Source organism: Pipistrellus hanaki (genome assembly GCF_964339955.1).
Source record: "Pipistrellus hanaki genome assembly, chromosome: 8".
In the NCBI taxonomy this organism is placed as follows: Eukaryota; Metazoa; Chordata; class Mammalia; order Chiroptera; family Vespertilionidae; genus Pipistrellus; species Pipistrellus hanaki.
In genome coordinates this window covers 68,764,673-68,792,439 of record NC_140510.1, presented here as the reverse complement: position 1 = coordinate 68,792,439, position 27,767 = coordinate 68,764,673, and the positions used below count along the sequence as shown (strand labels likewise).

Genomic DNA, 27,767 nt, shown 5'->3' with positions numbered 1-27,767 from the left:
ACTACCTTGTAAACAGGGTTGACATTATCAGATTAATAATTTGAAACTGAAGGAAGTTGTGCTCCTAAGAGGAAAGTAAAAGAATGTTTAAACACAATTTAGACCCATGAACATAGGAATAGTATCTTTACTTCAATTAAATCTGTATTTATTTTCACTAAAATAAGATACATATATGTTTTCACTCTTTAATTGTATGTTTAAGGAAGTGTGTAGGATAAGAGAGAGCCAAAAACTTCAAAAATTTGATCTCAAGTATTTACTGACAAGATTTTATATATGGATTGAACCTTCATTTCCCAAAATGCTTTTCAAATTAAATTAGGCAAAAATTCCAGCTTTATGGCCAAGAAGAAGAAAAAAAAATAACAACTAGATGTAATTTCAACAGGAACAATAAGAAAAGAATGAATAAAAACATAAATATTCTCAAGGCTTTGCTTAAGGAGTATAAAATGTTTAAATATATGATTCCCAATAAATTTTAGTCCTTAAATGTGGGGTTTGATAATGTAAAGAAAAGAGGGCGTTGGGTTCAGGAGAATCTGCTGTCTATGGCATACCTTATCTAGTTCAGTCAGCACATTACAAATTATCAAGTAGCCTTATGTAATGAAAGGCTTAAATAGTTCAAATAAGCACTGCCCAGAGAACACAATTAGAGCAGCCGATTAGAGCACAGGTTTTTTTCCAGGAAGACGAAAACGAAACAGGATTTAAGATTTAATACAGTGACAACATAAGATATATTTAATATTACGTGGCATTGGACAATCATTTGATGTACGGATAAGGCTTTCACTACTTCTAAGAAATGTTTTGTCTTTTTATTTCCTGCTCTGGCTGAAGAATATAGTATCTCTAAGAAAGTTTCCCTAGCAGTTTGAAAAGAAGAGCTTAGTAGAAGAACAAATTATATTTCAAAGAAATAGAAAAAGAAAGAAGATAGTTTCTTGATTAGGTATTTCACTATTAGAATGTTATGAAATGAATCAGTTTTTAAAATACTGCTTTTTTAAGGAAATGGTTTCTGTGAAAAATGCTGTTTAGTTCCCAGCTATTTAGGCTTATGTGTGAACTACCTAATTTTACAAATATTGTGTTGAGCTTCAGCTGTTCCGCTATTCACAAAACAAGTCTTGGTAATTTTTTTAGCATCTTTGAAAACAAAACAGATTACAGAACACAGAATACCTTCATTGCTCTTTCTGTTAAAACAGCACGCTATACTTTTTTTCTGTTTGACTCTCATATCATATATCATTTTTTAATATTTAACCTTTTAATAACAAGACGTGGCTTATGTTTAGTTCCCAGCGTTCATTCATCCCCATTAGTATACTCCAGTGAAAGTGAAGTCAACCTCATTCTTTGATGTTGCATTTTCTGTGGAAATATTTGACTCATTATGCTGTCCTGTATTCTGAGTAAAGTGATTTTGTTTATACAATAATCTTAATCTCGTGAATATGATGTTTATAACTTAAACTTAGTCACTAGTTGGAATCACTTTGTTTTCCTTATTTTCTTCTGTTTTTGTTCTTTTTACTCTTCCTTTCAATTATAGGTGCTTTATCATAGCTTGGGAGGAGGGGAGCAACTTCTTAAGCAATAACTGCTAAAAAAAAGAAAAGAGATAACTAGAACAAAGCATCTAGTCCATTTACTTCTGAATTATATGCTTTTAAAATAGTTGTTCTATAACTGTGTTAATGAATATTTACTCCTGGTCACATGAACTCATTTTTAAATAAGAGACTGAAGGTTTATTTTAACTGATTTTTTAAAATCTTTGTGTCCCTTTGCTCTGAAATACTAATGGATTTAGTTTTCTTTAATTTTTTTTTACTACAAGATGCCAAAAAAATTCAGTAACTTGAATCTAGAAATGCAGGCTAGAGTAACCCTGCACCATGCCAATTCACATATACATTGGTGGTACATGAAGCATATTTGACTCGCTACCTCTGCTATACGAGATGGATCTGCCTTTGTGTTCTGACAGTTCCTATTTGCAAGGTGTTAGAGGAGCCATAATTCATTTCCTTTGAATTAACCAGAAGTTATTGAATTGGTTAATTTAATCATTGGGTTTGGTTAATCCCACAATCCTCGCTTGTGATTGTTCTAACTGATCGTTATAGGATGTATTCTCAATAATGTGTATTTAATTACTAATGGGGGCATTTTGCAAGCACTTCCAATGGTTAATGGTTAGATTTTTAATTTATTTTTAACCAAGTTTCATATAATTCTCAATGGAGTGCATTGATCTGAATACTTAAGTGAACAGATTTATTTACAAAACACTTATATTTGTGATTATCATAAATGACATCATTAAACCTCCAAATCCAAAATCACTTTAAAATGTATCAGTTTTTACTTTTTTAGATCGTTCTACTTTTTTTTAAATGAATGAATATTGCATTAGCAATGAAGATAAGATCTGATTAGTTAATAATGATTTAAGTTGAACTTACCTGCTCTATAGCGCACCTGTTATTGACTGCATTTGAGGAAACCTTTTTATTACAATATAAAAGGGATATAAAGGGTTCATAAAATGTATCTTAACTTGTTAGTATACATTTTATAGGAACCTGTAAAATCTTTAACTGTTGATCTAGTATTCAGATGAAACTATTTGAAGGGCTAACTTTATTTAGGGAAATGGTTCACTGTCTCCAACATGATCTGCAAACGTGCACTCATTCCTAATGGTCACTGTAGTGCAGTAAGAAACTAATGCTGCATACAGATCTTGGCCTTTCCCACTCCTGTGGTCCCATCTTCTCTAAGTGTTTCAGAAAACTCTCCAATAAAAGAATATTTCTATATTATTAGTTTTGAACCTAAGATCTGTTGTTTATGGAATTCTCTTTGCAAACAAAAGTGTTCAGTTGGAAAAATTCAGGGTAAACTATGACTGACTATATATGTGCATTCTGTAGAAAGGTAATGTGTGGCAATATATGGACCACATTTCAAAAACTTCAGAAAGTAGTTGAAAGAAAGGGATTGGTGCTTCACCTACCTAATAAAAGAGTAACATGCTAATTGACCGTACCTTCGTGACACCTACCAGCCAATCATGAGTGAGTATTCAAATCAACCCAACAAAGATGATGGATTAATTTGCATACATGGGCACCAAACGTTCTGCACCACCCCTGGGTGCTCTGGGCCTCTGAACATCGTAGGAAGGTGGAAGGGGGCTCTGGCCAGAGCAAAGGCGTTGCCAGCAGCCAGGGAAAGGAAGGCCCGTTCTGGCATGAATCTTCATGCATTGGGCTTCTAGTCTACTTATATCTATGGAGATTGAATGTTGTAAATACGAAAAAGGGTGTGTGTGGGAGGGATAATAACATCTTACCCACCCACAGACTTCCTTAAGTAACAAATACTGCAGTAAGAAGTATTAAAGAAGCCTCCTCTCAAAATCTATGCATGTGTGGGAGGTAACAAGATAATTTTTAACCCCTGCTTTTCTCTAAGTCTTCCAGTCATAAAGACAAATCTATGAATATCTTTCATTACTCTTTTTTTAAAGCTATTTCTGGATGGATTTGACTTTTGATAGATTAGATTCGTAAAAACAAAATATAAGTCCAGTAAAATGAAAACTATATTTTAACTATTAAAATAATATAAGTGCATGGATACAGACAATAGAGTGGTAAAGGCCAGGGAGGGGAGGGTGCAGGTTGGAGAGGGCCAATGGGGAAAAAACAAAAACACAAAAAAAACCCAAAGGGGACATCTATAATACTTCCAACTACAAAGATACATTAAAGTAAAAAAAAAAATAAAAACAATATAAGTCTATTATCCTGCTATAGAAGTGGAGGAATTCACAATCAAATTTTAATATCACATGGAAAGTTCTATGATAATGTCTATAGAAATAAAATGTATCCAAGATACATGGCATAGATAAAAGAGTATATTTTTATTTCATAAGGAAAAATGAAGCATTGTGCTTTATTGTGCAACTTATAAAAGTACATAATTTTAAGACAATTCTTTAATAGAAAAATGCCAGATATGTACAGCAATAGATCAAATTAAATTTGTGTCCATTACTTGTAAAAAGAAAGCCTGATTTTTATTTTAATCATTCAGGTAGTTGTTATGATAATTTTGGTGTAGAAAACCAGTTACAATATGCTTTTATTTAATACAAAAGTGTCCTATACAATTTTTCTTTAGATGTATTACTCAGATGTCCATAATTAAGACATTCACTTCACATGCATTTTGGAGAGAACATGAAATGTTTACAACAAATTGTAGACCTTAGGTTGCCATTGTTGATTATGAGGATTGCTAAAAACAGTATTTTAAGAAGTTTGAGAACTTGAAAATCATCTTGTTATTTCTAATGTAAATTTGATGCTATTCAGAAATCCTATCAAATTTAACAAGCATAATATATCCAGGGTGTTGTGGCAAGATTTTTGGAGCTGTAAAAATGAATATGACACAGTTCTTTACACTAAAAGAGATTACATGTAAACTCTCTTCTTAGCACACAAAGGAAAAATTATTATTCTAACTATAAAAGAAAAGCAATTCTCTGCAGAAGAAAGACGTTCAATATACTGTAAATAACCGAGAACTGTACATGTTCATTTCATAATATATTCTTACATAAGGCGAGATAATTTGTTTCCATGTTGCTGTATTCCTTTCCTGACCTCATTCTTACCTTCTTCACCTTAACTGTCATGGCCAAGTTCTGGCAAACACAATATGCCTCACCAAGTATTTTCTCCACTGAGTTCACATGACAACAAAGTCTGATAGGTGTTCATCCGTAGCAGCTTGGGTGGGATCTTCCTGGAAACAACTCGGGGAGGGCGCTTCAGGGCCCGTGGAACTGATGGAAGTGGGTGTGTGGCATGGAGGTGGTGCCTGCGTTTCTGTGAACGGGACCAAGCAGAGCCTGCAGGCCGAGCTGAAGCAGCACCTGTGGGCCATGAGGAGCGCTCACAGCTGCCCTGGCCATGTGGGGAGTACACAATGCCCTCGGCTGGGCTCCACCTCCCCTGCCCCCATCCCCATCCTCATCCCCACTGCCACAAGTCCCCACCCACCAGAGCCTTCTGCATGCGCAGCCGGGGCATTTGGTTAAGCATTTGGTCGTTTTGCATGTTACGGACCATGGCTCTTTATATATATGTGTATGATGAAGCATTTCAAAGAGGAAGGGAGAGAAAGAGAAACATCGATGATGAGGAAGAATCATTGATTGCCTCCTGCAAGCTCTCCCTCCCACCCCACCCTCCACCCCCGACTGGGGAATCAAGCCTGCAACCTGGGCCTCTGCCTTGACTGGGAATCAACTGTAACCAACCACTGAGCCATGCCAGCCAGGCCATTTTGCTTTCTCTTTACCCCAAAGAAAAACAATATTGCAACAGTAATGAAATAGAAGTAGAATGAATGGAGAACATGTAATAGGTAATGAAATTGGAAAATAGAAAAAGAACACAGAAAGAGGGAAACAAAGTGGGAATGATGGAAAATGAAAAGGGAGGAGAAAGGAACCTTTGCTATCAACATGGCTGTACTTGGTTTTCACATGTGGCCACTGTCTGAAAAATGAAAATCACCTATTTTTTTCTCCTAGTGGAAGAGTAATAATTACCTGAGTTTCCAGAGAAGATTGCTTGGGAATATGAAGTGGATTCTACAGACTTTTGTCTGGACCCTCCATCTGGGTTTTTCAAACCAAGTCTAGGAAAAGAAGGGTACCCTGAGCAGTGACAGAAATGACTTTGGGTTTCCAATCAGGAGATCTGAATTCAGATTTTTATTGGCTCAAAGGCTGCCTATCTGATTTTTTCTCTCAGTCTCCTTGGAGACTCACTTATTTTATCAGTAAAAGGGAATAATATTTACTTCTAGGAAAGACGATTATAATAAACTAATGTAAAGAACTTTGAACTCTAGAAGATTAAAAATGAAATTAAAAGAATTTATATTACCTTTGCTCTTTGGTCCCGGTTACTCTGAGAATATCATTTCTCGGAAGAGTTTAATTAGAAGTTTGAATCTTTTAATTAGTGATTTCTAAGCATGGTATTGATGCTGAGATAGTAAGGACTGATGAGCCCTATTTCAGTTCTCAGTATTTAGGGGAGGCACCTCACTCTGAACCTTGAAAAGAAGTAAAATCACAATATTAATATCAGAGGAACTATGTGTGCATAAGTAGGTGAGGAATATGAAATGATGTTGAAATGTTAAAACAACAAATAATTACTCTTAAATAATTACTTGGTAGACATATTTCCTCAATGGGGGTGGGAAGAGGAAAAAGAAGAAATAGGAAGGATTTACAATACGAGAGACTCCGTGTACTTACAAGGAAGAATTTCCATTAGGGCTCTGAGTGTTGTGAAGTTTTTCTAAGGGGATTTGAGCTTTTCAGAGAGAGATTCTTTTAAAATAGAGGGGAAGATTTTATTACAGTTCTGCTTGATAGAATGAGAATTAGACAAATCTGGAAGGATGCTTACCCGTATGTATAATTATTTTTCAAACAATCTGTTTTCTAAAAAGCACTATTGTAGTATCCCCTTATTTCATCACAATAATGGCTTCTGGGTGTGTGGATGATGATCAAAAAGAGAGAACATCTTGCCCACAGTTCCAACAACAGTGGATATGGTAACTAAGCCAGTCCTGGAACTTCAAGAAGGTAGGAGACCTCGATAGTCTACACAGGGTTACCTACCTCTTGCAGTGGCTTTCTGCAGTCACTATGCTAGGCCCCTGTGTTCTGTGGTTTATATAAATGAGAGACCCTATCAGCAATCACATGAGATTTTCTTACCCCATCTCCTGACTCCCTTCCAGCCTTCATGTTTGTTTCCAAAATCATCTGTTCTATTCAGAGTAGAACTCAAACCCCTGTGGGTTCCTGTTGTCCGTTATCTGAGTTCATCACACTCCTCAGTCCATAGCGCATGCGGATGGCCATCTATTCTCTTCTGTCATGTCCTCTTCATCCCCAGGCCTCACCTCATTCCTTTGCTTTCACACATGTTTTTTCTAAAGTATTTAATAGACTTTAGATTCTGGGGCTGGGGGAGTATGGTTATATGCTCCCCAGCAAGGAGTAGTGGCTAAAAACGGGCCTGGAGCTGACCTGGGCGGGTTTGGCCCCGGCTCCACCCCTTACCAGCAGGGTGGCCCTGGACAGGTTTTTAGTGACTTCACCAGCCACCCTGCCAGGGCTGCCCAGGGTACAGACTTGAGGCTGAGGTTTGGGCCTTGGAAGCGTTCTAAGCAGCACCTATGGAGGAGAAGGGAGCAGGACTGGGCTGAGAAATCGGTGTGGTGGAAGGGAGGTCCAGGGGGGTCCCCTAGAGCTTTCGGGTGGGATGATCCCTATGTGCTGTGCTGACTTGGGATGATGGAGCCGGGCCTTTGCACCCACCACTACCGTTAAGGTTGGCAACCGCAAGGAGGGGTGTTCCTTTGGGTAAGGGGGGGCTGTCTGCAGCTGCAGACTTGACCTGGACAGGGACTGGGCTGTGAGGAGTCTGTGGGCAGCACAGCCAACCCCGGGAAAATGGGGACGTTGCTCCATGGAACCTATAAAATTTAAAAGAAGGAACAAAACACAGAAGTCCCGCCATGGGGGAGCTGATTTCCTGTGTAGTGTGCCAAGCCGTAAACAGACAAACAAGGACACGTTGGCCCACAGCCCATCCTGAGTGCCCTGTGGGCGGAAGGCGGGGGGAAGCAGGTGAGAGGTGAGGCTCCATATTTGTTGGGGTGCAGGAAGGCCTGGGCACACCTAGGAAGAAGGGAAGGGGCAAACCTTGCAGATAAGCGAGGGAAGGACCTTCCAGGACCACCAAACCTCGGCAGCCACTACAGAGCTGAGCATTCCAAGATCAGGGACTGATCTGATGTGGGTGAGAGGTGACTGAGTGTGAGGATGCTGGGAGATGGGGAAGGGAGGTGTGGGGGGAGGAGGACCTTTTGGAGCCTTCAGCAGTGGGGTGACTTCCTGTGGGGAGCTGGAGCTGAGACCTGACTGCTGATGTCACAGGATCACTCTGGCTGCTGGGTTGAGGACCCACTGTGTCAGGGAGAGGAAGAAAGCAGGGGCGCCTCCTGCAGTTAAAGGCAGTGTCTTTGGCTGTCTTTGATGCTGGGGAGTTTGTGGTATATTCTCTAGTGCAGTGGTAGGCAAACAGCGGCTCGAGAGCCACATTCTTTGGCCCCTTGAGTGTGGCTCTTCCACAAAATACTACAGCCCAGGTGAGTCTATTTTGAAGAAGTGGCGTTAGAAGAAGTTTAAGTTTAAAAAATGTGGCTCTGAAAAGAAATTTCAGTGGTTGTACTGTTGATATTTGGCTCTGTTGACTAATGAGTTTGCCGACCACTGGGCTAGCGTATTCCTTGCCATCTCACATCTACCAGTCTGCTCCCCTCTGAGGGACATTGTCTGTGGTTCTGTATTGAGTAGATCCCTAGAGTTGACTATAGTGAAGCTCAAAGTTTTCCTTTAAGGTATTTTTATTTTGGAGTTTTATTTAAGATGCCCTCCTCCTGTTTTGATGTTTTTAAGTCAGAACATTTCACTTCTTCCCTGATAGTATTGAATACGTAGGACTCTCTCTGTGTGCTGCAGCACATGCCAAATTGTATTTAATTTGATTCAAATTTGGGTTTGAAAATATAGCTTTGTTGCTGTACTAAGTGTACAATCCATATTGCAGCATATGATTTCCAATGTGTACTTAACAAAGAGCAATTTCATCTTCTCTGGTAAATTATACACTTGTTATCGTGTTGGGATTTTTTTTTTTTTTAATTTAGGAATAAGTAGCAAACAATATGTTTAAATAATGTTCGCATCCTGGCTCAGTGAGTCAGACCGAGGGAATTATTCCAGTTAGCGCCGGTTAGTGAACTTGCTCTGGAACATCTTCTGGCTTCGTATTACGTGCTGTGCCTCCTCTGCAGAATAGCAGGGATGGATCGGGCTCTGAATGAGCTTGGCCCGATGCGTCACAACCTGTTGTGCAGGTGGATCGCTGAAACTGGACGCGTTCCCGATTAAACACTATTTCTCAAGAATTGAATCTCTCTCCTGTTCCCTCTCGTTTTCCAGCTGCGGTTTGCACCCCTCCGGCCTCAATTTGAGCTGCCAGGGTGGCTCTTCGACTATTACCCCTCTGGGTCAAGGCCACACACAGAAGGATTTCAAGGAATCGGTTAAAGAGGGAGCCCATTCTATGATGGTGTCTGCCCCAAGCTGAGGTGCCTACACATACCTGGTCCCAGCTGAATTAAGAAATGTTGCATGGCCCTAGCTGGTGTAGCTCAGTGGATAGAGCATCAGTCTACAAACCAAAGGTTCCCAGGTCAATTCCGGTCAAGGGCATGTACCTCGGTTGCAGGCTCCTCCCTGGCCCGGAGTTGCCTGCAGGAGGCAACCCATACCTACATTTCTGTCACAGCGATGTTTCTTTCTATCTTTCCCTCTCTCTTCCACTCTCCCTAAAAGTCAATGGAAAAATATTCTTGGGTGAGGATTAACAAAACAAAATAAAAAAAGAAAGGAAATCTCACATGATCCTGTAAGCACTGAACAGGGCGAGAGTCCCTGCAGAGGGCTCACTGTCCTGGGCCTGGTGCTGATGGCAAGCAGGCCTGGGGCACGCAGACCTCCTGAAGGCAGCGCTGTGGCCGGAGCTGGATGGGTGAGAAGATACGCTAAGCTGTCCAGTCATCTTTCCTGAACCCACCCAGGGCTGGGAGGTGCAGTTTGCCACCTAACCCTTGGAGGTCGGAGAGGTTGCATCGTGGAGGGAGCTATTCAGTTGCTCAAAAGACAACCATAATAGCAGCTTGAACGCGGTTATCTCTGCAAGTAGGTGTTATTTTTAAATAGAATGGAAGAGAAACCCAGCTGGCAGTTTCGAGGAGAAGGGGATTAGCTGTTCCGCTGCATTCTAAACAGGGGGACGAGGCCAAGGGTCATCTTCTGGGGCGCAGGCTCTCACTGCCCTGAACTCAGCCTCCCCAGCTGGTCCCATGTGGATTCAGGGATGTCCCTGGGCCTCAAGAAGAGAGACCCCCTCCCCCTCCCCATGCCAGGCTCTGCTGTGAAATGGGCTGAGGCAGAACATCAGGCTGGTCCATCCTTTAGGTCAGCACAGTCTGCGAGTTAGTTCTCCCTGGTGAAGAGCTCTCAGACCCCGGCCTACAGCCCGTCCCCCGGTCCCCTGCACCTGCCCTCATGTCCGTATGATGCTGTACAAGAGCCTCCTCCCTGGCCCCCTGCTTCTAGGCTTGCCCTCATTTTTTTATTTATTTATTTTTTTTCGTCCTTGCACAGTCAGAATGATTTATGGAAAATACTTAACTGAGCATTTCATTTCCCTGCTTACAACCCCACAATGGCTGCCCATCCTTTGTAGAATAAAAGGCGGTCTTTGCTTTTGAAGCACATGGCATCTGAGATAGTAAATCACATCTTCACTCGTGATCCCCCTCATTCTCATCCCGAGAGCAGTGTGGAGAGGGAAACCAAATTGAAGTTATTTTAGGACCCTGGTTAGTTAGTTTGTAGGTAATTGAGGTAATTTTACCCTCTGCAACTCCTTTATTCCACATCCAAATTACTTATTAAAATACCAAATGGCTTTGGCCAGAGAATAGAATCATTTGGAAATTCATTTGATGCTTTCATTTAATGTGACCCGGAACTGGTGACAAAAGCTTGTGGTCTTTGAGTTTTCAAGGAATTACAGGGACTGCCCCCACATAATATGTACTTTCGCCATACAAGAATATTATTTGGGAAATAAGACCCTGAAGATTAGTTCCTCACATATGGGAAGTTTCCTAATTTAGTGAAATAAAAGAATAGACCTCTGTGAGCTCCAGCTTTTGCCGTAGGAACGATGCAGTGGTATATGGAGGATGAAGATGGAGCCTTGATGTGATGCCGTGGAGATCCTAGGCCCATGGTCAGCAAACTGCAGCTCTCAAGCCACATGCTTTGGCTCCTTGAGTGTGGCTCTTCCACAAAATATCACGGCCTGGGCGAGTCTTATTTTGAAGAAGTGGCGTTAGAAGAAGTTTAAGCTTAAAAAATTTGGCTCTCAAAAGGAATTTCAATCATTGTCCTGTTGATATTTGGCTCTGTTGACTATTGAGTTTGCTGGGCTAGGAAGAGGGAAAGGGCTTCTCAATGCAAAATGTCAGAAGAAATGGGACAGCAATGTCGCTCAGCATTTTGTAGAAAAGGAGCGCTAGGTCCAATCAAGGAGCAATGGAAGTGGGATTTAAACAGCTTCAGGCTTGGGTGGGCTGCATGGGTTTTCATACGTTCCACCCCTTAATATTTCTTTCCATATGAATACATACAATGTTCACTCATCTAATGCATTTCTCCTCTCAGTTGTTTCTCTATCCCCAACATATATGTTTTGAGAAGAAAATCCAGGAAAAGAGAAAGTGTTCCAGACGTGGGCGTTCTTCCTAACTCTCACCCATCTAAAACTGCATTTCATGCTGCTGGAGGCTACTTCGTTAGGAAAAATAGGTTTGGTTCTTGCCAGACAAGACCACGTTTGAATGAATGTTAGTTTCATAGTGCTGAGTAAGGGAGCTGACAAACTTTCTCTAGCCCAGCACTTTTGAAAATGTGTTCTGTAGAACTTAAATGCCTCCGAATGCCATGAAACCAGAGGATAACCAGTTATGTGAGACTGAGAAATGCTGCATTTTTCCCTTCCCCTTCTTTTATCCTGCCCCCCTCCATCCCCACCCACTCCCTTTCCTCACTGACAGCTGTTGGTCTGTCCATGTATCCATGCCTCTGTTTCTATTTTGTTCACTTCACATCATAATCTCCAGGTCCATCCATCCTGTTGCCAAAGGTATGGTTTTCTTCTTGTTTATTGCTGAATAGTGTTCTGTGGTGTGGATGTCCCACAGCTTTTTCATCCATTCATCCACTTATGGGCACTTGGGCTGTTTCTAGATCTTGCCTATTGTAAATGATGCTACTGTGAACATAGCGGGGCCTGCATTCTTTCTGATTGGTGCTTTGGGACTCTGAGGATATATTCCCAGAAGTGGGATCACTGGATCAAAAGGCAGTTCCATCTTTAATTTTCTGAGGAAGTGCCACACTGGTTTCCACAATGGCCGCACCAGTCTGCATTCCCACCAGCAGTGCACGAGGGTTCCCTTTGCTCCGCGTCCTCGCTGACCCTTGTTTGTTGACCCTTGTTTGTTGTGGCCATTAGCTGTCCTGCCAGATGTGAGGGGATACCTCATTGTGAAGTCACAGAGAGGAGGCCAACTTGTTCCATTTTGCCCCGGCCCCTTTTCCAGGGTTTAGCACTGAAATTCCTCCATCTGTCATGATTGGTAACCTTGGTTACGCGCTAAACACTGAGAACTCATATAGTAAAGGAGCACGCTGAACTCTGTTAAAATAAAAGAACACCTTGACCATGAAACATTTTTTTTTTTTTTTAAACAAAGATGTTAGAAATGTTTTAAAAAGTGATCCACGGTGCACGCTTTGGGAAACTCTGCTTCAGCCCTGTCTCTTTGCCTCCTGGCCCCTGTGATGTGTTCAGTGGTCTTTTTTTCTGTTGCTGCTGGTTGCAGGACATGGAGATGTGAGGGATGGTCTACCAGTTGGACTGCTTGGGTCTCCTCCTGAACCTTAGACTAAGAGGACTGAAGCCTCAAACTGAAAATGTGAAAGAATTCCCATATAGAAATACATTGAAATAATTCTTCTTTCTCAGTCTCTTTCACAAATATTTATCTGTCTTAATGCAGACCTTTCCTTAATGCATTCATTGCGAGGAAAGTCTTGAAAAGATCTCTATTCCAAGTTCTTTAGTGTTTACTATTGTATAATGCTGGATAAGTCTCCACTCTATGTTGGGCAGCCTGTGCAAACTTAACCAAAGGAACCCCAATGCATGTGATTAATAAAAAGCGCAGTGGAGAGTTTGGGGGCTGCCATTATGTAGCATAGACATTCGTGAAGCTCTCCTCTATGCCTCTCTCTATAGGAACAACACTATGGGAGAGTTGGACAAGGAGATAAAGATGGATAGGATGGAATACACACCTTTTCATTGTCTGCAAAGGGAGAGAGATTGAGATCCAGAGCCTCTTAGTTCCACTCAACCATTTTTTTATAATAACCATCAGAATGTTATTATTTTAAGTACTTTTTTTTTTTAATTTCAGAGAGGAAGGAAGAGAGAGAGAGAGAGATTGACATATCAATGATGAAAGAGAATGGTTGATTAGCTGCCTCCTATACACCCCTGATTGCCCCCTATGTGCCCTGACCGGGAATCAAACCAATGTTCTATTGGTTCATATGTTGATGCTCAACCACTGAACCATACTGGCTGAGCCCAACCTTTTTTATTTTTTTATACCAGCAGTTAAAGGCTTGCTTGGTTGAGCACATACTATGCTTGCCACTGCCTCTCAAATGGGGACAGGTGCCTCTCCCTACCCCTGCAGATGCTCACAGAAGGCATAGCTCGTTTTTGTGGACTCCAAAGGACTGGCAGGATGCATCTGTAAAAAAGGTTATGTTCCACTGAAGAACGCATTTGTTTCAGCAAAGACTTAAATTTTCTAAATCCGGAGATATTTTTCTCACTTTTCCTGAGCGGTTTTTAGCTCTAAATATCTGAGCATTAAAGAGTCCTATTTTTGACATTTCTAGCACACGGTATTTACTGATAATGCTGAAGGAGCACTCCCTTTGACAGAGTTTCTAATTTTTGTACCTCTGGGACAAGGCCAAGCAAAAGAAAAAATGCAGTAGCTGCATAATACTCCCTGAGGTTACTGGAATGAAAGGGGGTAGATGGGAAAGCACTTCCAGTAGTGTCTTGTTTTTAGGCACGTTTCTTTTAAATCCAGCAATCACAGAAACACCCATAAAGACATGCCACTGCTCATTTACATATGGAGATTTACACAAATCACTTAATGTGCATGCAGCTCATCTTCCCCAATCATTGATAAGCCCACTGTAACCCTCTGAAGACTGATTTATACTGTCTCTAATTAAGACATTTATCATGAGTTCCTACTATATGTCAGGCACTTTAGAGGCCTACAGTAAAAACTGCTATAACTCTTCCAGAAAGACATATCATCTCCATTGTCTTTTTTTTTTTCCTCCTTTTTTTTTTTTTTTTAATGCAAGTACATACCCAGCTCCTCAGGACATTGTCCAAAAACTGACTCCTTAGCTAATTCTTTTATTATTATTATTATTATTAAATATATTTTTATTGATTTCAGAAAGGAAGGGAGAGGGAGAAATAGAAGCATCAATGATGAGAGAGAATCATTGATTGGCTGCCTTCTGCATGCCTACCACTGGGGACTGAGCCTACAATCTGGGTATGTGCCACTGACCGGACTCAAACCCTGGACCCTTCAATCAGCAGGCCAACACTATATCCACTGAGCCAAACCAGCTAGGGCCTTAGCTAAGTCTTGTTTGTTTGTTTGTTTGTTAATCCTCATCCTAGGATATTTTCCCACTGATTTTTAGGGAGAGTGGGAGAGAGGGAAAGACAGAGGGAAACATCGATGTGAGAGAAACACATCGAATGATTGCCTCCTGCATAAGCCCTGACCAGGGCCCAGGCAGGGGAGGAACCTGCAACCAAAGTACGTGCCCTTGACCAGAATCGAACCTGGGACCCTTTGGTCCACAGGCCAATGCTCTATCCACTGAGCTAAACTGACTATTTTCTCCAGTGAAGAAAATAAAAGACCCAAAAGTTAAGTGACTTGCCCAGGACCATCTTGTCAGCGGCATAATCAGGACTTAAACCCAGGTCCCTGGATCTCCAAAGTTCCCTTCGCAATATGGTTCGATTCTGGTCAAGTTAGGGATTTAAAACGAACACCAGTCTCAGCTTTAAATATATTAAGCATGCACTCCTTCGATTCAAAGGGTGATACTGCTCTTAAGTAGGAATTTTGCACTAATCAGAGAAATATCTACACCTTTTGTTTTGTGGACGGAACCAGCTGGCTTATTCATGCCCTGTGTGTGCACACGCACTCGCACACATGTGCATTTTTTTTATTAAGGTATTCTATGTGTACATATCTTACCAATCCCCACCCCACCCCCACTCCCATACATTACCTCCCTCCCCGGAGTTTTTCGTCCATTGGTTATGCTTATATGCATGCATACAAGTCCTTCTGTTATCTCTTATCTCCCCCATATCCCCCTACCCTCCCCACTGTAATTTGAAATTCTGCTTGTTGCTTTACTGTCTCTATATCTATCCTTTTGTTCATCAGTTTATAATGTTCCTTATTATTCATAAATGAGTGAGATCATGTGGTATTTTTCTTTCATTGACTGGCTTATTTCACTCAGCATGATGTTCTCTAATTCCATCCAGGTCACTGCAAATGATGAGAATTCCTTCTTTTTTATGGCAGCATAGTGCATATTTTTTATTCAGACTGTATTCCTGTAGCATTTATGGATATTATAGTGCTCGTGCCTTTGCTATTCTAGCCTTCCGTATTGATAACATGGCATAACATTGTTACACTTTGTCCCAGCCATGTCTCGCTAGTAGATGCTGAGAAACAGGGAAAAAACACCTTTTTACATGCAACTTAATTCCAAAGGGAAGGAACAGACATACCAAGACAAGAAACGGGAACATTTCAGAAGTGATGGTTTTTATTAAAGTAAAGCGGGGTGACCCAGTTCGGAGTGACAGGGTTTGTGCAGGGTGAGGCTTGCACGGAACGCCTGAACTGCAAGCCAGGGAGGTGCCCCAGACCCCAGAGGCAGGGTGTCCAGAGCCAAGGGCCAAGCAGGCGCCAGGCCTGAGGGACCGGAGTGCCGTCCAGGCCTGGGGAGGAGGAGGTGGCTGAGCACAGTGCTGGGCAGGAGAGCGGCAGAGAGGAGAGCGGCCGGGGCAAGGCACTGGGCAAGGCACTGGGGTTTTCCTCGTCGCGTCAGGGAAGCTCTGACAGAGGAGTGAGAGACTCTGGCTTATGTTCTTGGAAGACTGCTCCGGCCGCTTTGTGGGGGATGAATTATAGATGAAACGAGAGGAAGCAAAGCAACCAGCAAACGGGTCACTGGAGTGGAATGAGTACAGATAACTCTGACCTGGCGGCCAGGAAGATGATGTGCAGGTGCGGGCATGCTGGGCTCCGTGTCTCCTCTGTTACTTTCCAGTCGCTTCCTGTGGATATCGGTGAGCAAAACGCTGCCTGCCCACGGGCACTGGGGTGTGGAATGGGGGTGGGGAATGAGAGCCATCCTGTCCCTTCCCTGTGCACTACTCAGACCCTCACCACATTGGCCACCAGCGAGTATAGAGTTTACTCTGGAATTGACAGTGTTTCCTAGAAAGCATCACAGATCTTGCACTTAGCCTGCTGTTTTCATGTAAGGCGGTTTCCCCAATTTGAAGGCAAAAACAGGTGGATGTACTTTGGGGATTTCCAACCGGTGACTTTTCAGCACAGCTCGCCTGTATGGATGCCTTTGGTTTTCTTTCTTTCTTTCTTTCTTTCTTTCTTTCTTTCTTTCTTTCTTTCTTTTTCTTTTTCTTTTTCTTTTTCTTTTCTTTTTGTTTTAGCAAATTAGGCTTTTATTATATAGGATACATGCTTATAGTTCAAAGTTAAAAATATGGAAAATATAAAGAAAATAGAAGAATTTAAACATAACTTTTCTATTCAGAGAAACTAATTTGCATAATTTTAGTACATATGTTTTTGTATGTCATCTCTGTATACTTGACATATACTGCTATGTACATGTAAACCACATCACCTCCACCACCACCACCATTTCTACTAAGAAAATTTGGCATTTCTATTTTTCCAGCTCTGAGTTCCACTTTTCTTTCTTTTTTCTTTTTTTCATTTGCCATTTGAAATGCATGCCACTGCAGCGTCACCACGGGGGTGGCAGCGAAAGCTATCAGAAACAGACAGCTCTGCCATGGGGTCTTTACGTGGCTTTCTGTACTTATATCCCACGTAGGATCTGGAACAGATTGTGATAACGGAACCAGATCTGATCAAACCGCAGCCTCACTGAGATAGCAAATATCAGGAAACAGCCCTTCTGCTGACCCGGAGTGGGCGTCCATCACTCCCATTGCGTTTGCTGGCCCCAGCCCCTGCGGCCGTCCCTGGCGCTGCCAGCATGAATGGCCCGCAGTGGACTTGCTTACACTCGCCATTGATTCTCAGAGTTTCTTCTCTGAGCAGATTAAAATAGAAAGCGAACGGCTTCCCTCTTTGGCTTCCCGGTTCACAGGAGTCGCTTTCAAATGCAGAAAAACCCAAGGCCCTCAATAGATCGTGTCCCGCCTCCGTGATGCTCCTGCATTTTCTTTCTCTAAAGCCTGAGCCTCCAGCTTGTGCTGTTAGAGGGAGAAATCCTGCGTCTGTTGGAGGAGGCCTGTGGTACACTGCCTGTCCCTGTGCTGAGTGCCAATGAGGAGGCCGGCGGCCTGAGTGCCAGCCCTGTGGTGTTCTCTGCCTGTCCAGGCTCTGCTGTCAGAGGTGTCCTTGGCGTTTTCCTCTCATGAACACCTTAGGGACTATTTCGCAGTAAGAAGAGCTGTTCTTCTGTTTTGGTTTTTAAAAGCTGCTTAGTGTTTCCTCCCCTTGAACCCTCAATGGCCATCCTACAACTCAGGCCCTTGCTGGATTCCTGGAGAGGGAGCGGCGCTGTGCCAGCAGGGGGCGCTCACAGCATGCCTATTTTGTGGGCTGTGGAAAAGGGACCTGGAGGTTTGTGTAGTTGGGGGGTTTGTGTAGTTATTTTACCTGGAAGGCCCGCAGAGATTATGCCTTGGATTAGAAGTGATTTCCTCCCATTGAAAGGTTTAACTTTCCTGAAGTTGTAAATCTCAGCAGCAGAAAGTGTTTTGGTGTCTTCAGTTCATGAGCCCAGGTGCTGGGGTGAGCATTTCAGAAGTGCAGGTGGGGGAGGGAGCAGAGAGGAACTGGAGGGGATGGGTTGGGTGAGCCTGGAAGGTGGTAAAATGTTCAGGCATTTCCTCAGCTTCCTCGGGGTGAGTTCCACAATTATCCAGCAAGCTCCTGGCAATGAGAGAGCTGTCCTATGGTTGATCCACCTTCAGCCTGACAGGTGATGGCCCTAGACCAGGTCCTGAGGCTTAAATAACTCCTTAGTTCCCACACGGTGAGCTCTCTTCTCCTCTGTTCCCCGCAAATGAGACTTCTTTCTCGCTGTCAGCGTTACTGCTGCTCATTGTTCCCACCTCAGGGCGAAATCGCCGTGGCATCATCGCGACCACGGTGACCTCTTTTCTGGTTCTGTCTACACTTCTGTTCTCATGTGTCTTCCTCTTCCTGACTCGGATTTCCCTGAAAGAGCTGCCCTATCGGCATTGTGGGTCTTCCATGAGTAGATGGGTCTGGGGCGATTGTCATATTATGAACCAACTGGTGCACAAAATTCATGCATGGGTAGGTTCCATAGACCCAGCCGGAGATCAGGGCCAATCAGGTTCCCCAGCTCCCTGCCTCCTCCTTCCCTCGATGCCCTGCCGCTGGTCACCCACCATGTTCCGCACCACCTTCTGGTGGCCAGCACACATCAGAGCGAGTGATCAAACTCCCATCCTCCCAGTCAAACTCCCGAAGGGACACTTTGCATATTAGCCTTTTATAGATAGATGATAGATAGATAGATAGATAGATAGATAGATGATAGATAGACAGACAGACGTCATATGTAGCTTCGCCTTCTGAGCCCCTAGCGTTGTACAGCCCTTTCCAGCCTCTGTACATAACTGTGTGTTTGAAGTGTCCCCCTCCTCTAAATTCCTCCTAAATCGTGAAAGCTCAGGCTATGTAAAAATGGGCTCTGTCTCTGCCCATGGGTTTCAGTATCCAGGTCTTTGGTCCACTTTTCAGTTCCTTGTTATTTTGTGGTTCTGTAAGGGGATTGCTGCTGTGCTGGTTGACTCCTGAGTGAATATTCCTCATTTTCTTTTTTTCTCCTAAGCAGCTTCTGAGTCCAGAATTGTTGAAAAGCCAGGCCTTCTAAAAGAGTTCAGCAAGGGTTCATCAGCAGTTTTTATAAGTGCGCCATCTTAAATCTCTATCACTAGATATTATGACGTAGGCATCGCACGGACGGTAGTCAGCAGAGTGCACAGTGTTTGAGCCAAGCCAGATGGGGATGTGCCCCATCAATACAACTCACCAGAGACTCATGTTTTGGGCTTGGCAGACATTTGAAATGAGGCTCCTTCTAAAATCAGTCAGGTGTTCTTTCAAATCCACCCACTTCGAGACCCCCTATCATCCCTCTGGCACCTTTCCCCCCTCCCCACACACACATGTGTTCCACCTTTGAGGTCAAAGGCTCTCAAAATTCTAGAAGGCCCGTTTCCCAGGCAGTGATACCACAATGGAAAATATCCTTGGAATACTCAGCCTCTATATATAGAGTCTGGCTAAGCTGTTGCTAAAGGAAATGGTGACCCAGTAGTTTCACGGGCCCTGTTACTTTTCACCATTAGGCCTGATCCTAAACAGACTGAAGCTCAAGGCTTTGACCTAGGCTTGGAGCTTTCCAAAGAACTATAAGGTAAATGACTCCTACATTAGTTCAACATTTTATGTATTGTTCTGGGGATACAGAAAGGAATGACAGACAATAATCATGTTAACATGGCATGAAGTTTGGCAGGGCAGGGAGGGAGGAGAGACAGACGGCCTGAGAAGGACTTTTTAATGATCTGGAGAATTTCCTTGAGCCAGATCTACAAACTTTCAATACCGAGCCCTTAGAGCAGCCCATCGCTTCTCACAGAGGTTGCTGTGATAATTCTTCACATTATTACGTTTTATGAGATTGAGTTATACAATGGCTGTTAACTGCACACAAAGTCATTAAAAATTAAGTTTCATGTTATTATTTTGGGTGTCATGAGAGTAGCGAAACTAGCACATTTGATTCCCAGAATAACTGCTTCATCAAAACGATGAGTCATGGCGAGCTGAAGGGACCGTGCTTTAATGAAGCAGTCTGGTGACGTGGCTCATCTATGCTGAGCAGCAGACTGACAAGGGAATAGGAGACAATCTATTTAAAAAAAAAAAAAAAAAAAAAAAGAATTAGTCCCCGATGCTGTCCGTCTGTCTTTACTCCCCTCTCTATACCATCCAAAATGCCCCTTCTCGAATACACTCTTGTCTTGGGGCTTTCCTTAACTACAAATAATAATATGAAAGAATCTCAATTATTTTAGCTGCTATTCCCCACTTGGCATTTGTTAACAAGTAAGAATCACCAAACATTTTCTTATGTATCTGCTGTGTTGACGGCACCATGGGGCCAGGAAAGACTCTTTCTAAGATCATCTCTTCTTCTTGCGGAGGAGTGCCGAGCCCTGTAGGAGCACCTGGCCCTTTTGGAAGTGTGTGTGTGGAATAGTCAGACCCATGGCGCACGTGTAGCCAGCAGAAAGGAATGATGGAGCAAAGGGTGGGTCATCAGTCCCTCAGAAAGGAGAGAGGACATGAGTTCAACTCAAAAGAATAGTTTAGATTTTGAGTAAATTGCCATTTTTAGCATTTTCTAATTTGTTTCCTTCTAATTTCACAAACTAAAAATGTCCTATGAGCAAATGGTAGTGCACAATTATTCTCATGCCGGTCTCAGCTGACCGTGGTATGAGTAGTTTTAGTTATTTTTCTAGCCCTGGGAGAGGACTCACTTGAAAGGCGGAGTTTTAAGTCTCACTGGCCCTGGAGGTGTGAAATGGTGGAGTAGTAAATTCTAGTGTCAGGGAGCTATAGCCAGACAAGATGAGAGGGAAAATTAGCAAGTAGACACACAAAGAGAGGGAAAATGAGCAAGTAGACACACAAAGAGAGGGAAAATGAGCAGTGTTCAGCCTCAGCAATGTAATCATAGGTGATTTTTATGACTTGTGATATTCTGATATAAATGTTTCAAGGTAAATTTCAAGTGTATTATCTTCCACTGAGTATCATGTAATATTATTTTTTAAAATACCTTAATAAACTCCTGCTATGTGTCTTGTGATGTACTTAAGTGATGGCTAACATGCTTGGCCAGTACCAGCTGTCTTGTTTTCACATTAAGCACAATACATCTAACTTTGCAAACGTCTTGACACACAATATGTTAGAGGTGTGACCTTTCAAACATACATCCCAACAAGGGCTGTCCTTTAAATTCGGTCCTGCATGAAGCTGTAATGGCCCGTAAACCAACGTCATCCACCAATGACTTAGTAAGTCTGGCCCCAGTCTTAGAGAGCCGGATGGAACTGCCTGGTGCATTGCCTTCCACCAGCGTGAGCTCTGGAAGGAAGGAGGGTGGGGTTGCCCTGTGGTCCTCCACCTGGTCTGCTCAGGAAACACACATCTGTGTGGCGCTCCCACACTCACGGCTCAGGCCCTGTGCCAGGGAGGCCGGGGCCTGCCTCTCAGGCTTGCCACGCCTGCAAGAAGACGGGCAACAGTTGGCAAACCAGCAAGAAGGAAAGGGCTGTTGGAGAAGGAGGACATGGCATGTAAATACATGGACGTGGGGAACAGCCTGGCATTTTGGGAACAACAGATGGCTTGGCATGACCAGGGTGTGAAGTGCACCACCGAGAGGAAGGCGCTCAGGCTGCTGGAGCCTTATTTCAAGCCGGACGAGAAAGGATTTTCTTAAGCTTGAAAAGTCTCCATATTATTAAGGAAAGCTGTTATCTGCCCTTGCCGCCATCGTCAGGAAGAAAGTTCTAGTAAGCTGCTCAGGAACACTTACTGAAATTGGAGAGATTTAGGACAGGAGGTCCAAAGGCTATCAATAAGCCTAGAAGGGCAACGGGACGTGTCAAAGCGATGTCTTCTTTTCATAAACTAATTATTTCTCTTTTCGGTCAGAATAATTAAGAAAACCACAGAGGGCCCTGGAATATACCATTTCTCTGCCGTTTGTATTGTTTTAATACTTGAAACGCATTAGCCTGTTTAATTTATACAACGACCTTACTGATAGATGGTCATCCCCCCCATTTTACAGATGGGAAAACTGAGGCCCAGAGCAGAAATATTCCCAAGATCTCCAGGCCACTAGGAGACAAAATGGAGATTTAAACACAGATCCATTTGATGCCAAGGTTAATGGTTCCTACTGAGCTGCCACTTCCCTGAGTCAGACTTAACCTGGGTCATACTTGGGTGTGACACTCCACTGCTCTGAAGAAAATGTAAATCCTTCATTAAACTGCCCCAAAGCGTTGGATGTTGGCACTGACTTCCCTAAACCAAAATATCCACGTGACCCATTCTGGAAGTTGCTAGGTTGAGAATTTCATAGCCGCCTTACCTTCAGCTTTTGGTACACACCCCACCTTGGCCAATGAATCCTCAAGTTGGGTTGAAGAGCAAATGGGGATTTTGTAAAATCTCTAAGTACGATGAAGCTTTCAGATGTGATCTCAGGAAGCCTCTCTCAACCTCAGCCCCTCGTCTCCAAAAGGAAGATTCTGGACTAATAATCCCAGTGGTCTGTTCTTGGCTCCAAGATCTTGCACAAGCTCTGAAATAGAGGGCATTGGCTTCTATAGGTACGCTGCCTGCTGGCTCAGAGGTGAGGAGGCTTTAAGTATGATTACTTAACAGCTGCCAGATTCAGAATCAGACTGGCGAACTGTGCTTTCTGTATTTCTCTTTAAGGCCTCCCATGGTCTGGCATCTGTGGGATTCGTTACTATTGATATAACCAGTTTATAAACAGAAAATAGTTCTTTAAAAGCAGAGTCCCAGTGTGTTTAATGTTTAAAGCAATAGAAGCCAAGTAGCCAGAGTAGCTGTTAATAACATTACAGAAAGTTTGCTGCATGGGGAGAGGAGGAGCCCGGGGTCCAGGACATGGCTCTGCAGCCAGAATCTGGGGTTCAGCTCCCTGTGCCGCCACTTCCTGACTGTGGGCCTTGAGTGACCCCGTGCCCATGCTTCCGTGTTCTCACTGTGAGACAGTCACTGTGCTGTGTGTGTGTGGGGGGGGGGGGGTTGCTGCGAGGATTAAGGTGCCAATGTGGGCAGAGCTCCTGGAACTAAGCCTGGCCCGTAGGGGTTGTTAGCGTTTTGGATGATAGGCCCTAATGGAATGGAAGAAACTATTGAATTAATGGGTGAAGGAAGAGAGAGGAGGGAAGTTTCAAGAGGGCAAGAGCTTTTGTCTCTGTCTTCTACAGCTGTATCCTCAGCACCAGCCTGAGGGCCTAGCTCAGAGTAGGTGATCAGCAGACTGTTGTTGAATGAAGGAAAGGTCAAGTGTAAAGAGTGTTGAAGGGTCTGTTATCCTCTTTGTTCCAGACTTTTCCCATGTATTTATTTTTCATTGTATTGATTTCAGAGAGGAAGGGAGAGGGAGAGAGAGAGAAACAATGATGAGAGAGAATCAATGGTTGGCTGCCTCGTGCAGTGCAGGCCCCCTACTGGGGATGGAATCTACAACGTAGGCATAGGCTGATGCTCTATGCACTGAACCAAATTTTCTAGGGTTCCCCCTGAAATTTTAATGTTTGCTATGTTCAAAAACATTACGCCATATGCCATAAATCATATACCATAATGAGCGATAGCTAGCAGCTTTGGTCTCTGACTGACTCCCATTCCAATTTTTTCCTGATACTGGAAACAGAACTATCTGAACATTCTAGCTATGATAAGAGCAACTATTGCACTTCATCTTTTTCTTTTTTTTTCTTTTTGACAAGTGAAAAAAATCAGACCTCCAGTTATGTAGACATTTCATGGGCCTTGGCATCCCCTTTGTTCAGGCGGCGGCTGTCCCGGGCCAGCTGTCAGAGCTGCTGCTTGGGCAGCTGCTGGGCCGCACTGCCAGCTCCCTCGGGAGATTTAAACTGATTTCAAAGAGAACAGCAATCCGGGGATTCCAGAAATATGACAGGTCTCCGCTCACCCTGTTGGACTAGAAGCCGTGACCTAGAACCATAGACTCTAGGGAGTCAGCCTCCTCTGTGGACCCAAATGTAGGCCTGTCTTGAAAAATCTGAGTTTGATAAAAATCTCACACGCAGTCTTAGTGTTAATAATAATGCTTCAGAATCAGTTATGTGACCCAAGTGTTTGTAGGATTTTCACAATCATTATTTTATTTTTATTTATTTATCTAGTGTTAATCCTCACCTGAAGATATTTTTCCATTGATGTTTAGAGCGAGTGGAAGGGAGGGAGGGAGAAACATCCATGTGAGAGAGACACATCGATTGGTTGCTCAACCAGGGCCAAGAATGGAGCCTTCAACCAAGACCCTTGACCAGAATCGAGCCCAGGACCCCTCAGTTCCACTGAGCCAAACCGACTAGGGCTATCTTATTTTATTAAACACCCATGCTTTCTCCTCTTCATTCTTTCCTACGCAGACACTGCTCCCAAAACACTGTTCATTTGCCAGGGGGACAAAAACAGTCACTTTGGTTATTGAAATAAAATTAATCCTCCCAGTACGCTCTGAGTCACAAACTTGCTGATTTTTAAGGTGCCTTCCAGTGTCATACTATCAGCAATATGGAGGCACATACAACACACAGGGATTATTAGAAAGAGATGCTGATTTCCTCATTGCTCCCAAACAAATTAAATAGAGGTTAAAAGGTATTCAAGTTGATAGGAAGTTCTGCCGGTGGTCCTCATAAGACACACAGTCACTGAAGTGATTTCTAAGTAGAAACTCTCTACTCTTCTGAATCTGTGGAATCTGAGCGGAAAATACCAGTCACATCTCAATCAGAGGTTGATATTGGCGTGCTTACTGCGTGAATGTGGGAAGTACATGCTCATGTTCACACTACATGCTTGTGTCCTCAAGCCATACCCCAACCAGACCCATCTCTTCCCCACCCACAGCTCTGCCCTGTCCATCAAAGATAGCTGACACACTATTATGTATTATTTGGTCACACATACACACACACACACACACACACACACACACGTAAACCTCACATTTCTGTTGGATGCGAGTCATAAACCTGGATTCTAAACACTGAAATGTAACATGGCCGAGTCAGGTATGTCGACTCCTCGAATTAAAGGACCCTAGAGAGTCTGTGAGAACACAGAGAAAACCTTCCCATTTTCAAAGCAACCAGGTCTCTAAGCAAAGCCTGGTTCATGGGGTTAGCATTGCATGTAATTCCTTCTGCCTTCACATTTAAGATGTAGGTGTTCCCCCTCCCCACCACCATGAAGAAAGATGAGTTGGATTTGATAGAATTGTATCTAAATCGAGGAAGCTGTTGTATGTGAATTTCCCCGTTGGATGTGGGGTAGTGGTCTGGTGGGTCCCCCGTGGGCATCGGCCTTGTCCTGCACGTTCGAGCCGCATCAGCACTCTTGCCCTACTCGAGTGCACAGTGCTTCAAGCACTGGAATGCATCTCAGCATCGGAGGCAGATCAGCATCTTTCAACACAAACACTGTAGACCGTCTAGAGTCTAGAGTGTGCATTTTTCATAGCACAGGTGTGGATTTCTCCCCCAGGACACGAGAATGGTAAACCAACAGATCTTAGCCATCATGAGTTATGATCTGTCTTCTGAATGTTGATTTTAGATGGTCTAATTAGAATGTCACGTGGTTGGCAGAATGCATGATGGGCAGCCTGCTCAGTCGCGGTTGGTCTGCTGTGTACAGGGCGACGCTGGCCCTGGCACCTGCCTGTTGGCCCGCATTAGTGTGTCCACAGTGCTGTGTGTTGGCTATGACAAATGCATCAGCAGATGCAAAGTGAAAATGTGCCAGGGAAAATGTAGTGGGGAGTTGGGTGCAAAATTACCCATGAAAATAAAAAAATTTTCAAAAATAATGCCATTATTGCCTGGCAGGCATTGCTCAGTGGTTGTGCACTGACCTAGGAGGCGAGAGGTCACGGTTCGATTCCAGGTCAGGATATATGCCCAGATGTGTGCTTGATCCATAGTGTGGGGTGTACAGGAGGCAGCCGGTCAATGATTCTCCCTCATCATTTGATGTTTCTCTCTTTCTCTTCCTCTGCCTCTCCCTTCCTCTCTGAAATCAATAAAAATATATTTAAAATAATAATACTATTATTTAGGCATATCATGCAGTATAAAATGCACCCAAATTATGTATGTTAACATTAAAAATTATATGACAATATAATTTGGTTTAGTCTCTATCTTTTATTCATAGGTAAAATGTATTTCTTTTATATATTAGTGGCCTAATATATCTATTGAGCAAATAAGCTAATCTAATTCTTAGACTTATAATATTACTAAGAGTAATAATTCAAATATTTAAATGTAACTCTCTAGTGACTATTGAAGTAATTTCTAAAGGTAACATTGACATACAGTGTAAATGAGATATTAAGTTAATATTTTCATGCCTAAGATTCGAAATTGTAAGGTCTAAAGGCAACTTACCGATGACCAGTTCATCCTTAGCGTGCATACTGATTAATCTCCTGCACTAAGGTTCTGATGAACTTTCCATGTGTAGTTGTCTCTGCTTATAATAATCATTAGAAAATAGTTTTAATATACCCTGATTATTTAATATCAGTAGTCTGTAGGTTATTGCAACATAGTTCTTTTGTCCCTATTAGACAAATACAATTATTAGTTAAATAAAACAGGCATCATTAATGGATTAAATCATTCTGGGATTAATAAATACATTTCCTTTTTGCTAACCTATAATGTATTCTGACTTCTATTAAATAACTATTTAGTGACCCTCTGCTTGGTGCAGACACCATTCTAGCTACCTTCTTGGATGCTATCATTGCCAGTTTTTATAACAGCCCTGAATAAGACCCTTTGCCGTTGAGAAGAGCGACCTGCTCCAAGGCCGCTCTGACGTTGACAGCAGCACAAAACCCTTTCTGCAGGACCTTGGAAACAATGACAGCAGCCATGGCGCTAGGTAACTCCGCGCCTGTACACAAGCTGGTAGGAAATCTCTGATTCCAGTGTCTACGCTAGTCATTTAAAAATGGACTCAGTCGAAACTGGTTTGGCTCAGTGGTAGAGTGTTGGTCTGTGGACTGAAGGGTCCCAGGTTCGATTCCGGTCAAGGGCATGTACATTGGTTGCGGGCACATCCCCGGTAGGGGGTATGCAGGAGGCAGCTGGTCGATGTTTTTCTCTCATCGATGTTTCTAGCTTTCTATCCCTCTTTCTTCCTCTCTGTAAAAAAATTAATAAAATATTAATAAATAAATAAATAAATAAATAAATAAATAAAAATGGAGGCAAAGATACCCTGTCCACTTAGTCTATCTTTTTTTTTTTTTTTTTAATATATTTTATTGATTTTTAACAGAGAGGAAGGGAGAGAGATAGAGAGCTAGAAACGTCGATGAGAGAGAAACATCGACCAGCTTCCTCTTGCACACCCCCTACTGGGGATGTGCCCGCAACCAATGTACATGCCCTTGACTGGAATCAAACCTGGGACCTTTCAGTCCGCAGACCGACGCTCTACCACTGAGCCAAACCGGCTTCCACATAGTCTATCTTAAAGCAAGCCTTGCCTTTAGTGTTTGCCAATGCAAAGGACAGCTCTCCAAGGTCCCTCATGGACGCCCAGTGTTGTCCTGGGCCAGCCAGGGTGGGCCACTGGGCTATGCATAACATGAAGATGGGCAGCCGCCTGATGCCCTCCAT

The 27,767-nt window shown here is 43.0% G+C and overlaps 1 protein-coding gene across 1 annotated transcript in view; it reads left to right on the top strand.

Moving 5' to 3' along the window:
- The window catches only part of TMEFF2 (transmembrane protein with EGF like and two follistatin like domains 2), a 225,978-nt gene that overhangs the window by 19,035 nt on the left and 179,176 nt on the right, over positions 1-27,767 (top strand). The gene's annotated exons all lie outside the window — the stretch shown is intronic.